General features: G+C 46.9%; 1 protein-coding gene and 1 long non-coding RNA gene across 3 annotated transcripts in view; one reads left to right on the top strand and one right to left on the bottom strand.

The window, feature by feature from the left end:
• Positions 1 to 12,439, bottom strand: part of TNR (tenascin R) — a 293,152-nt gene that overhangs the window by 89,391 nt on the left and 191,322 nt on the right. The window lies entirely within an intron of this gene.
• The window catches only part of LOC135973086 (uncharacterized), a 156,939-nt gene that overhangs the window by 143,958 nt on the left and 542 nt on the right, over positions 1 to 12,439 (top strand). The gene's annotated exons all lie outside the window — the stretch shown is intronic.

Genomic DNA, 12,439 nt, shown 5'->3' with positions numbered 1-12,439 from the left:
GGACTGGCAGTGGAGTTACACCACAGAAGTGACTGTTAGCCACACAGGCCACGGGTTATTCATGAGAGAGGAGTGCTCAGATAGCCATGGTCTGAGGGACATAGGCCAGGCTGGAGGTGGGCTCAATAACAGGGAAGATATTGCTGGTAAAAATGGAGGTGCATTGGTAGAATTGTGTGAAAACAGAGGATTGGAATAGCAAAGAGTGCTGCAGGTTAGGACAGAGGGACGCTGGGAGAACTATGTGTGGAGATGCACAGGTGGAATAGTGGGGAGGTGGTGCAGGTCACGAGTGAAATATTTTGGCAGAGTTTTGTGTTAGCGCCTGCCAACAATCTGCCTCATTGTAGCCACTGCTGCTAGAATGAGCCTGAAAATTACCCAACCAAGACATGAAAAGGAAACAAAAGTCTCAATGGAGATGTGCAAAAATACTTGGGTGGGAGGGGGACATCTACCAGAACCAGGTGCCAATAGTTATGAGTTGTCTTCCTAGTCAGGAAACTGAGATGTTAAGGGCTAAACTTAAAACTCTCTGTGTGTGTGTGTGTGTGAGAGAGAGAGAGAGAATATATATGAGCAGTCACTTTTTCAGACAGTCTGTGTAAAGTACGCGCATGTTTCTGTGGGTAAAAAATGGGCTTTCTTTTGAAAAGCTGTAATAGGCGTGCAATGGCTTGTGAAGACAGCCACATATTCACCCATTATATATTTCTGTGAACATTCCTGTCAGCAACCCATAGATCTATTGAGCACCTATTTTATAGCATCATTTTTTAAAAAGATTAAATTATATGCCCTGTGATAAATGAAGGGGGGGGTCTCCCTTTTATGGACCCACCAGCCAGTTAGCTATAAAATCCCTCTTAGAAGCTGTTCTCTAATTGCTCTACCTGTAAAGGGTTAAAAGAAGTGAGTGGGCACCTGGCCAAAAGAGCCAATGGGAAGGCTAGAACTTTTTGAAACAAGACTCCCCTTTTGTCTGTCTGTTGTTGCTCTCCGGAGAGAGGGAACAGAGCAGCAATGCTGTAAAAAACTTGGTCCAGGTATGAAAAATCATCAAATCATACCTAGAAACTATTCATTTGAAACCCCAGATATGTAAGTAGATCAGGAAATGTCCAGGAAGACGTGATTAGGTTTAATTCTGTTTGTTTCTTTATGGCTTGTGGACTCCTCTTTGCTAACCCCAAATGCTTTTGTTTTGCTTGTAACCTTTAAGCTGGACCTCAAGATGGTTATTCTTGATGCTTAATTATTGTAAGTGGGTTTTTTTAAATCTAGCAATAGCCTAAGTTTTCAAACGTGTTTTCTTTCTTTTTGTTTTTAATAAAATTTACCTCTTTTAAGAACAGGATTGGATTTTGTGTCCTAAGAGATTTGTGCACATGTTGTTTAATTAGCTGGTGGCAACAGCTGATTTCCTTTGTTTTCTTTCTCAGCTCTTCCCCGGAGTGGGGGTGAAGGGGCTTGAGGGTACCCCACAGGAAGGAATTCCCAAGTGCACCTTCCTGGGTTCTCAAAGGGGTTTTTGTACTTGGGTGGTGGCGGCATCTACCAATCCAAGGTCAGAGAAAAGCTGTAACCTTGGAAGTTTAATACAAGCCTGGAGGGGCCAGTATTAATTTTGAGTCCTTGCAGGCCCCTACCTTCTGCACTTGAAGTGCCAGAGTGGGGAATCAGCCTTGACATGCACTAATAAAAGTAATTTAGCAGCCTTAGGTATATACTTCCATTGTTTTTGCAATGTTGTTTTAGCCGTGTTGGTCCCAGGATATTAGTCAGACAAGTTGGGTGAAGTCGTATCTTTTATTGGACCAGATTCTGTTGGTGAAAGAGAGTGTAGCTTGAAAGCTTGTCTCTTTCACCAACATGAGTTGGTCCAATTAAAGATATGACCTCACCCACCTTGTCTTTCTAAGGCCTGGTCTACACTGGGGGGAGGGGGATCGATCTAAGTTACGCAACTTCAGCTACGTGAATAACGTAGCTGAAGTCGACATACTTAGACCTACTCACCGCAGTGTCTTCACTGTGGTGAGTCGACTGCTGCTGCTCCCCTGTCGACTCTGCCTGCACCTCTCGCTGTGGTGGAGTACAGAAGTCGACGGGAGAGCACTCGGGGGTTGATTTATTGCGCCTAGACTAGACTCGATAAATCGACCCCTGCTGGATCTATCGCTGCCTGCCGATCCGGTGGGTAATGTAGACATACCCTAAGGTATACACTGGAAGGCTGTTATACATATACAAACAACAGCGCTCTGTACTCGGTGTCTTTAAATCACTCCTAAATAAAGAGCTCCCTTTGGCTGAGTGTAGGAATTTTTGCTATCACATCCAGAGGGATGTTTTGAATCACATATAAATTGTATACGAGTCTAAAGTGAGTATAGAGCTAGCAAAACAAGACTGACTGAAAGCCCTGCAGATGGGAATCCCCTTTTTATCCAGAGAGCAGCTACAGTATGAGCTGTATGAGTGTAAACTTCCCCCACCCACACTGTCCTGTCACTGCACATCCAAAGTGACCCAGAAGGAACATCTCAGGCAATTAGAGGAGAGTTCAGTGTCTATAGCCCTGTCAGGCCTAGTCCTGTCTGCAGCAGTCAAAAACCTTTAAATTAAAGGCTGCTACTAGGTATGTGTACCGTTGAAACTCTCTAAGCAATTAAAGGTAAGGAAATGAACATGTATGGGAAGAAAGGGAAATGTTTAAATACACTCCCACTTCATATAAGCTCTTAAATAAATAACGTGTGAAATATACCTATTTCAAAATCAATCTTAACTCTGCCCCATACAGCTGTCACCTACCCATGTCAGAACAAACACTTCTTCAGACATTTTTGAAAATGCTGGGCCAGATCCTCTGCTGGTGCAAACTGGTGTAACTCCATAGACTTCAATGCCGACTTATCCCAGTTGGGGATCTGACTCAGCTGAGTAGATATAAAAATGTAGTATGTCCTACAGACATAAGTTGACAAGGTCACAGTGGGAAAATCTGTTCTCTCCTAAGTTGTCACTAGCCCAGCAGAGGGCCATTACTATAATTGTTTAATATTTCTATTACCATCAGCACCTAGAGACCCCAGGCAGGATTGGGTCCCATTATGCTAGGTGCTGTGTGTACATACATACAGGTAAATACAGCCCATGCCCGGAAGAACTTACAGGCTAGTTGCTTATGCACACACTACAACGTATACAGTGTATACAAATATACAGCAGTCGTTAATGATTTTGCTTATTACAAGCCCTTTTCTTTGTAAATTACAGTCTGTGTGAGAGTTTTTATGGAACTTTAACTCTATGGGAAATTTACACGAGTAATAGCAAGCACTTTTGTGCTAGAGAGATAGAAAGAAAGATTGGACACACGTAAACACGTCAAGTCAGGGTAATTTTTTCATAACCCATAACACAAAAAGAGCCTTAAGACTTTGTTGAAAAAAATCATCTTTGCTTACAGAGAAACTTAGCAATTTTCAGACCAAAACCACGTTGCTAGCTATAGTTATAGGTGGAGCTAAAAATAGGGCTTATAATGGAGCTGAACTATGGAGCGTCTCCTGGGGCCTGATGCTCACTTGCCCTGCATCTTGTGTTGGCATTTATAACTGTTCAAGGTAAGTGGGTGTAAAGGGCGACCGTCCTGATTTGTGAGAGGATCAAGGTAATGGCAGATTGGGCCCATTGTCTCTTCATGGTGCTTAACCAGATCTTCAGAGCTGCTGAGTTCCAACAACTCCCATTGACTTCAAATGGGCCACTACCTCTGAGGATCAGTACCTGGAAAGGGTGTTTTTTTGTGACTCAGCCACCTCTCTTATACCATGGGGACTGGCCTGAGACCAGCAAGGCATTTCTCACAGGCTACCAAACAGCTCTTAGATGGTTCATGATTTTCATATCTGCTGACTAAGGGTGAACTATTTCGCTGCTTTTAACAGCGTACTCTAACTATATATGGAGGCAGAAATCTATAATTCCCTGAACTGACTATAAATTCTCCAGGCTTAATAATTCATGTATGTCATTGTGATTGCAGCTCTACATTACATCTTTCTTTCATTATATATTCTTTTTTTTATTGAATTTTCACAGCATACATCAATAGCCTCTATAAGCTCCCGTAGGACAGAAGCCAGTGGCTTATTACAAAGGTTCTGGGTGATATAATTTCATTTGCACCTTAACAGGTAAAGCACGACTCCTGCATGTTTGACTTCAAATCTTCTTACAGTGATATTCAAAATGGTTTGTCGGATCGCTATCTAAAGCTTGTTCCTGTGTGAGGCCCAAAGAAGTGCTGCCATATTCTTATGTATAAATTTGCCTCCTGTGGGATATTGCCTTTTGATCTTTGCGATGGTGCTGCTTATAATCCAAATCCATCCTGGCATTTTAGCAGCTCTACAATGAATAACTTGTGGCTTTCCTGTCTTCCTATATGTACATCTACAGGCTGAATAAATATAAATTAATTAGCTTCCCATTTAATTAAAGGCTACATTTTCCCATGCAGATTGAAAGCTGCCTGCTCGATTTTCTGTTGGAAAATTGCACATGGAGGGTTAAATTTATCCACTGTGTTTCTGATTTTCAGCTGTGGACACTTTATTTAGTGCATGCAGTAATGCATGGGGCACTCAGGTCAGCACTTAGTCCCTGACATACCAGTTTTATTATTATTATTTATGTGTATTGCAGTTGGGGCGGCTCTAGGCACCAGCAAAGCAAGCAGGTGCTTGGGGCAGCCCATTTGCAGGGGCGGTAGGGATCCAGCATGGGAGCTGAGAACCAACAGGGGGCCCTGGGAGCTGTAGTTCCTTGGTTAGCTCCCTGCCTATAGAGCCAGCCCTGGAGCAGGGAAAGAACTACATTTCCCAGCATTCCCTTGGCCGCTACCAACAGGAAAGAGGGGGAGGGAGTGAGGAAGCTGAAACCTCATGCTGCAGCCTGCTGTGAATGGAGAGCTGCACTGTGAGTAGGGATACCATATTTTAACATTCAAAAAATAGGACACTCCATGGGGAGGGAGGGTAGCCCCACCCTGCCACCATCCACTCCCTCCGACTGCCCCCCACAGAAACCCCAACACATCCAACCCCTCTGCTCCCTGTCCCCTGATCATCCCGTCCCGGGACCCCTGCCCCTAACTGCCCCCCAGGACTCCACCCCCTCTCTAAGCCCCACTGGTCCTTGTCCCCTGATTGTCCCCTTCCGGGACCCCACCCCCTATCTAAGCCTCCCTTCTCCTTGTCCCCAACTGCCCCCCCCGAGACCCTCCCCCCAAGTTCCCCCCTAGGACCCCACCCCCTACCTGTCCCCTGATAAACCCCTGGGACTCCCATGCCTATCCAACTGCTGCCTGTTCCCTGACTGCCCCCCTGAACCCCTGACCCATCTAACCCCCCTTCTCCCTGTCCCTTGACTGCCCCCCTGGAACCCCCTACCCCCCAGCCCTCTTACCGTGCCACTCAGACCAGCGTGTCTGGCTTTGCACAGCGCCAGACACGCTGCTGCATACATGCTGCCATGCTCCCATGCGGAGCCACAGCCCCCCCCCCAACACCTGCCTTCCAGATTTGAACACCTCAAAATTCAGGAGTGCTCAAGCTCAGTTTGGGCAGCTGTTACTTCATTTCTCCCAAATCAAATATACTGATCCACTGTAACTTGCTGTAGAAAAAGTAGGATAAAATTGAACAAGAAATGCTTCCCAGTGGTTATTAGGACTGGAATTGCTATTTTCAACAGCTATTGCCTTTTGTTTGTTTGTTTGTTTGTTTGTTTGTTTGTTTGTTTAAAAGGAAGACATTGACATTGCATTGGCAAATTCCCCATAGAGAGAAAGAGTGGAACAAAAGAATAATAAAGGCACCTCAACTTTTCCTCATTTATGTAGGACAGTCTTATAATATGCATCCAGATATCCTCCAATCACACAAGCTGAAAATTGTTCCACTTTACTGCAGTTCTGTAACCATATGGGAACCAATCCTGTCTGTGTTCTGTGCACATCTAAAATTCCTGCTGAATGACCTGCCCTGGGAGCGAGTTACCGGTGACCCAGGGCTGCGGCGGAAGGAGGGTGCAGGTGTGTGTGGGGAAAGCCCAGGGCTGGGACAGCAGGAGGTGTGAGTGGGGGGCAATGGTGAGGGGGTAGGGGGGAGCCCAGAGCTGGGGCAGCAAGGGGGTGCGGGTGGGGGGGGGTGAGAGCCCAGGGGTGGGGCAGCAGGAGGTGTGAGTAGGGGGCAATGGTGGGAAGGTAGGGGGGAGCCCAGAGCTGGGGCGGCAGGGTGTGTGTGTGGGGAGGGGGGAGAGCCCAGGGCTGGGGCAGCAGGGGTTGCGGGTGGTGGGGGAGAGCCCAGGGTTGGGGCGGCAAGGGGGTGCAGCGAGGAGCCTAGGGCTGGAACGGGGCACAGCCAACATTTTTTTTGCTTGGGGCGTCAAAAAACCTAGAGCCGGCCCTGATTGCAGTAGTGCCTGGTGGCCCTGGTTATAAATCAGGAGCCTGCTGTGCGTAGCGCTGTACAAAAACAGAACCAAAAGATGGGCCCTGCCCCAAGTAGCTCCCAGTCTAATCTAGACATTTAAATTCTGATCTCAGCATGTGAACACAGAGTTTGGTGCTGTTCATTAGGCACCAGGGTCTGAAAACCAGGCTGCCCTCACCATCTAGGGCCCGATCCAAGCATGGGCTGAGCAAGTGCAACTCCAGCCGTGAGGGATGTGGGTGCTCCACCATTTGCAAGATTAGCCCCATTTCATAAGAGCTCAGCACCCAGGTAGGTTCATAAATAAGAAGCCAGAGTGGAGGCTGAGCTCTTTTGAGCACAAGTTTCCCAATGGGAGGTGCTGGCTGCTTTTCAAATCTAGCTCTTATTTAGGTGCCTAAGGGAAAGTGAGTTCTTCTGAAAACCGAGTCCCAGTTGTGGGCGTGTCAGAGGGCAGCTGGCCCTCTGAACGGACCAGGGGCCGAGCCCCTACCTCTGACAGGCTCCACAAGGGGGAATGAGGCAGCTCAGGTTCACCTGGGAGTAATTAACTCACTGAGTAACTGGGAGGCAGCTAATTAGGCAGGGAAGCACCTGGGCATGATAAAAAGTTAAGGAGCTTAGTTTAGAGGGGGAACTCCTGAGGAGAAAGGGGGCAGAGAGAGAGGGGGGAGGTGGATGGACCGACCGACTGACCCACCCACCCTTCCAGCAGACTGGTGAGAAGCTGCCAGACAAACTGTCCCTCTAAAGACAGAGAAGCAGGGCAGGAGGTTGGAGAAGACTACAGAGAGCGTCAGTAGCTCAGGGTACAGCAAGGGGCTGAGAGGACTGGTTCCGGCTCTTCCAAACAAAGGCCCTAAGCTGGAACCCACTGGAGTGGGCTGACCTGTTCCCTACCTACCTTTGCCAGGAGTTTTCAGAGAAGAAGCTTCTAAACCCAGGTGACCTACTAGAGCCACAGTCTGCCACATGGGGGGTGCTTGGGAGGCGACGATGCCTCTTCTACAGGGTTCAGAGCACTTGGAAATGTGACCCTTTGGGCAGAGCCTTTTTTAAGGCCGCCAGACCTACATACTCAGTGACTGTAAAATGTGAAGAAACCTTTTGTATTCTTACACCCACCCCTGTGCCCTGATAAATACATGCTCACTCTTTGCATTAGAGGTGATTCTGATGGCTGAGCACAGAAAGGCTTGCTTTCAAGGCTAAGGGCTAGGAGAAGGCGAGTGGCTAGCCAACAAAGCCTCCCAAACATATTGAACTAAGAGTTATGCCATGTTTCAGGGCATATGTCTATTTCCACAATGGTCGGGAAGGAATTCTCTGGACATGCCCTACACTCCTAACTGCCTGTCTGCATTGCAAAAGGATTTCATTTTCCTCTGTGCTGTGTATTGCAGAATCACGAAGTACTTATTCTGGCACATCCATAAACTAAATCACTTTTGTTAGACAAAGAAAAGGTGAGACAGAGATTGAAACATCAGTTTAACCAGCTCCACGAGAGCTCTCCTACCTAGCTCTGCCTCCTGATTTATTCATAGAGCTGTGTGAAATGGTCAGTGCAAAATTAAAAGCACTTGCCTGTGCATTCACAGAGCCTCCACGAACACGTTGGCCATGACGAGTGATTTTGGGTGCACATCTTGAGGCAGTTTAAAGGGGCCTTGTTTTCGGAAAGTACTCAGCACCCACCCTCTGGAAAAAAGGCCCCTTTAAGGCATTTCAAGTTGGGGCCCCAAAAACTGAGTTACTTTTGGAAAATATAGGTGGTAATATTTCATTTCGGCATCCAACCTCCCCCCCCCCCCCCCCATAGCCCAGATTCTCCAGTCAGCCCACCTAGGCACTCCTGCGAGAGTGGGCCTGTTTTGCCTCCATGATTCTCTGGCTGGTTTTATGCTGACCACAGACTTGATACAGTTTGGAACCATGCCTAGCCTAGAGTGCTCTACGCTCTGCCAGCTGACTGCTGTCCCCAAGGGATTGTCTATCAGCTGGGAATTGCCTAAGGCTGGAGGGTGCTGGAGAGGTAATGTAGGAACCAGTTTTGCTGGTCTTACACCTGATGGAAACCCCACTATGCCCAGAGAGGAAGATATGGACAGCTCCTGCTCTCTTTGTGCCATTTCTCTGAAATAAAAGGGTTCCTTTCTTATGGAGCTTAGAGGAGAGGCGGATGGGAGCAGGAGCTAGATTGGGGGGCTTCCCCTCCTCTCTGTGGGCCTCCTGATGCCTGCAAGAGGGCATGAGCTCCAGAGATTGTTGCCCCTCTCAGGCCTTTAGAGGAAAAAATTCTCCTTTATCCTCCATTGATAACCCTCCCTGGTTACATTTTGAGGTCTGTCCCTGATATGCAAAGGGCTGGAGAGGAAGGATGTACGTGTGTTTATGACAGGAGAGCTGAATACATTTCCCAGCTCTGCCACAGATTCCCTGTGTGACCTGGGCCAAGTCACTTACTTTCTCGGTGCCTCAGTCTCTAATATGACACGGTCTGTTTAGGCCCTGATCCTGCAAACGCTTACAAACATGCTTAGTTTCATGTACTGTGAGGCGTCCGACTGCCCATCTTATACCAGGTTTTCTAGGGCAGATGTTCAATAGCCATGTTCCAAATTTGGGAACTAATGCAATTAGACTTTGGATGCCACATCAGCCAGGGGAGCTGGAAAAGTGAAGTTGTACTTCTCATCCTTCTGGATTTTTCTTTGCGGGGAGGGGCTTAGAGGGGAAAAATACTTCCTGGACTCTAGTGAGCAGCTCAGCTTTTAGGGTGTCATAATCAGGAACCCCATGTCCAATCCACTTCAAACTTTGCAGAAAAATCCCATCTTGGTGCCACGTCCCACCTACCCATTGTGAGGCCTACGGCATTTTTGGGTGGATTTTAGGAGGCTCAGATAAAATTGGGCTCATGATGGAAATTCCATCTGTAGTCATGGAGCAACTGCCTTTACTCCTCGATACTTTTTATTGAATTGTCGGCATTGCTCCTGTAACAGTCTGTGTGCCATGTACAAGTCATGAGAATCAGTAATGCTTTGAGTACATGCAGGGGCTGGCCAGGAGGCAATGCTTGCTTATCAGCTGCCGCTGCTCTTGTAGACAAGGTGCAATTGTGCATTCTTTATTTTTTCAGTTCTCCCGCAGCTTGTGTTTGCTGCCGAACGTTCTAATCTCTGCATCCTGTGGCCAATATCCAATCATAGATGGCTCATGCATGCCTCTCTCGCTTAATGCATAGTGGGCAAAAACGTTCACTCATGATTAAGCCTGCACGTCTGTCACAGAGGTCATGGAAGTCACGGAGATGATCACTATGGGCTAGCTCCACAAAAGGACTTGGGTTGTGGCTCTGAGCACATCTCTTGGATTGGGCCCCCACAGGAGAGAGAGGTGTGGGAATGGCTAGGTTGAGGATCCCATAAGGTTTAAGCATGAGACAGGTGCCTGGGTGCCTAGACCCAGGTGGTTGTGTGCATACTCACTGGCAGAAATGTAGGTGTCTAGCAGACTTTAACAGTGGAAATTTGAGTGCCGAGGGACGCTGGGTAGCAGCCTAAGTGGTGGTTTTGAGGTTCTTGGTGTTGCCTGAATGTTGCCTGTGTTACTCCTGTGCAAAATTTTGTCAACACAAAAATCCAAGCAAAACTGTGTGTTTCCAAGCAATAAAATAACCACTCATCTGAAATGTCACTGAAAAATCAACTCTCAACTGCACCACTGGCCAGAAGAAATCCCATGAAAACTGTTATGCTACTTTACTCAGGGCTACTAATGAATTAAATACACAGGCAGCTACAACATTGGTTGCAACAGCATATAACCTCTTATCGTTCTGAGACACTTTGAGCCAATGGGAATAAGATCAGCAATTTAGCCCATGTGAATTCATAGTGCGATAGTAACCTAGTGAGGTGAGTTTTTTAAAAGTGCTTAGCTCCCCTAGAGAGACAAGGTGAGTGAAGTAATATCTTTTATGGTCTAATAAAAGATATTACCTCTTCTACCTTGTTTCTCTAATATTCTGGGAGCATCAATACTTCAATGACAGGAGCTCCCTTAATTATCGGATTAAAACTGTGCAATCCACATATCTGAAGACAGAAGTGTTGGCTACTGGCCAGTGCTGAAGCTAGGATCACAGTCTTGATGGACCTATGGCATGATCTAGTATGGCAAATCCTCTATTCCTGTGCTTAACCAAGTATAGCTTAGTCAACAATACTCTGAAGTCATAAAGGAAGAATTAACAGTAATTATGTTAAGTCACAGGGCATAAACACTCTGTAAATCCCCTTTAATTATGTGGTAGCACTTGATTATTTAATTACATGGCAAGTAAAATGTAAGTACAAAAATAAATACGGTTTTATTCTTATCCTCACCAGGGGGCATGGCGTTCATGGTAATTAATTTGAGGGTAATATGACCTAGTCAAATTCAGATACATGTAATTACCATGTAGCTACTGTGCAAATGATGGTAAAACTTGAAGAGGCCTTGCAAAATGGTCTGACCTTTGAGGACAGATCTAGAGGTCTTGTGTAATATCTGGAGCTCGCTGTCTATGGCACTTATGTGGCACCCATTAGCATAGCATCTGAGGTCCTTGCAATCTTTTATATATTTGCCCTCATAACACCCCTGTGAGGTAGGGCAGTGCTATTATCACCATGGTACAGATGGGAAACTGAGGCACACAGAGGCTAAGTGACTTGCCCAAGATTGCTCAGGAAGTCTGAGGCAGAGCAGGGCACTGAGTTCCAGGATGATGTCATAACCCTTGATCAGCCTTATTATCCTTGCCCTTTTCACTTTTAGCTTCACAACAAGAGACTCAAAAAGGTTCTAAATACTGGAACCGATGGAGGTCTGATGTTACAATAAAACAATCGTATATTTAATTCCAGTGATAGGTTCCAGCCTATTTGATCTCTATGGAGGGTGGCAGGGTGCCCAAAAGGGGCCTGCTGCCAAGAACAACAATGGCCTCCCAATCTGGTTCTCTCTTTGCGATAAAGAAAGAAAATGTCTGTGATATTCTGCCCCGTGACAGAGAACGTTGTTAACTGCTGCTTAGTTCACTACAACAAATGGCCTTTTAATTGTCGTCTTCCTCAGGCTTGTCTGATTTGGCTGTCCTAATGGCTTTCAGCAGTAAAGCCCAAACTGACTGCCCCATGACATTGTACTAGTAGCTAAACCCCAACATTGGGGAGATAGACAGGAGATCCTGAGAACAGAGGATCAACACTTGAGGGCTTTGAGCTGGGGAGAGGAATCCAGCAAGGAGCTCTCTCAAAACCTCTTGGGTTAGCACATCAGGTATTGTCCAGCGCAAGAGGACAAGAGATCTCTGGGCTCAAGAGGGTGGAGTGCTCAATGGATCTGCTTGTCTCACCCCTGAAATTTCCTGTTTCTGAGTGTGACCTACCAGCTCCTGATAGGGGTTCTGATATCAGCAGTAGGTAGGGAACCACTGTCTGATGTGGCTGTGTGTGCGTAATGGCCACTCCATCAACCTCACATCACAAACAACAGCTCCTCCTCTGATCACCTCACAGCACAGTTCTCTGTTCCTGAGTATCACCTCATTTCCTGTAGCATCGCCTACCTGAGCCTCCACTCAACCCTCCCATGATCTCACATCCATCAGTGTCCTCGACAGCTCTGCATCTCTTAATCTCCTCCTCATTGCTCTCTCCTCCCCATTCTCTCCTCCATGGAGTCAAAGAGAAGATTCACCCCCCTGAACCGCCCCTCACTGATACCCCGTCACCTATCCCACCAATTCTCAACCTTGGCTCACCCACAACATCTGCTTCCGCTGCTGCTCCCTGGTCATTGAATGCCTCATGTGGGCTTCCTCTGGTACAGAGTCACTCTCATCCTTCAGTTTTGCCATCTACTCCATCCAGTGCTTC

This window comes from Chrysemys picta, chromosome 8 (assembly GCF_011386835.1).
Source record: "Chrysemys picta bellii isolate R12L10 chromosome 8, ASM1138683v2, whole genome shotgun sequence".
Classification (NCBI taxonomy): Eukaryota; Metazoa; Chordata; order Testudines; family Emydidae; genus Chrysemys; species Chrysemys picta.
This window is presented reverse-complemented; position numbering and strand designations above follow the sequence as displayed.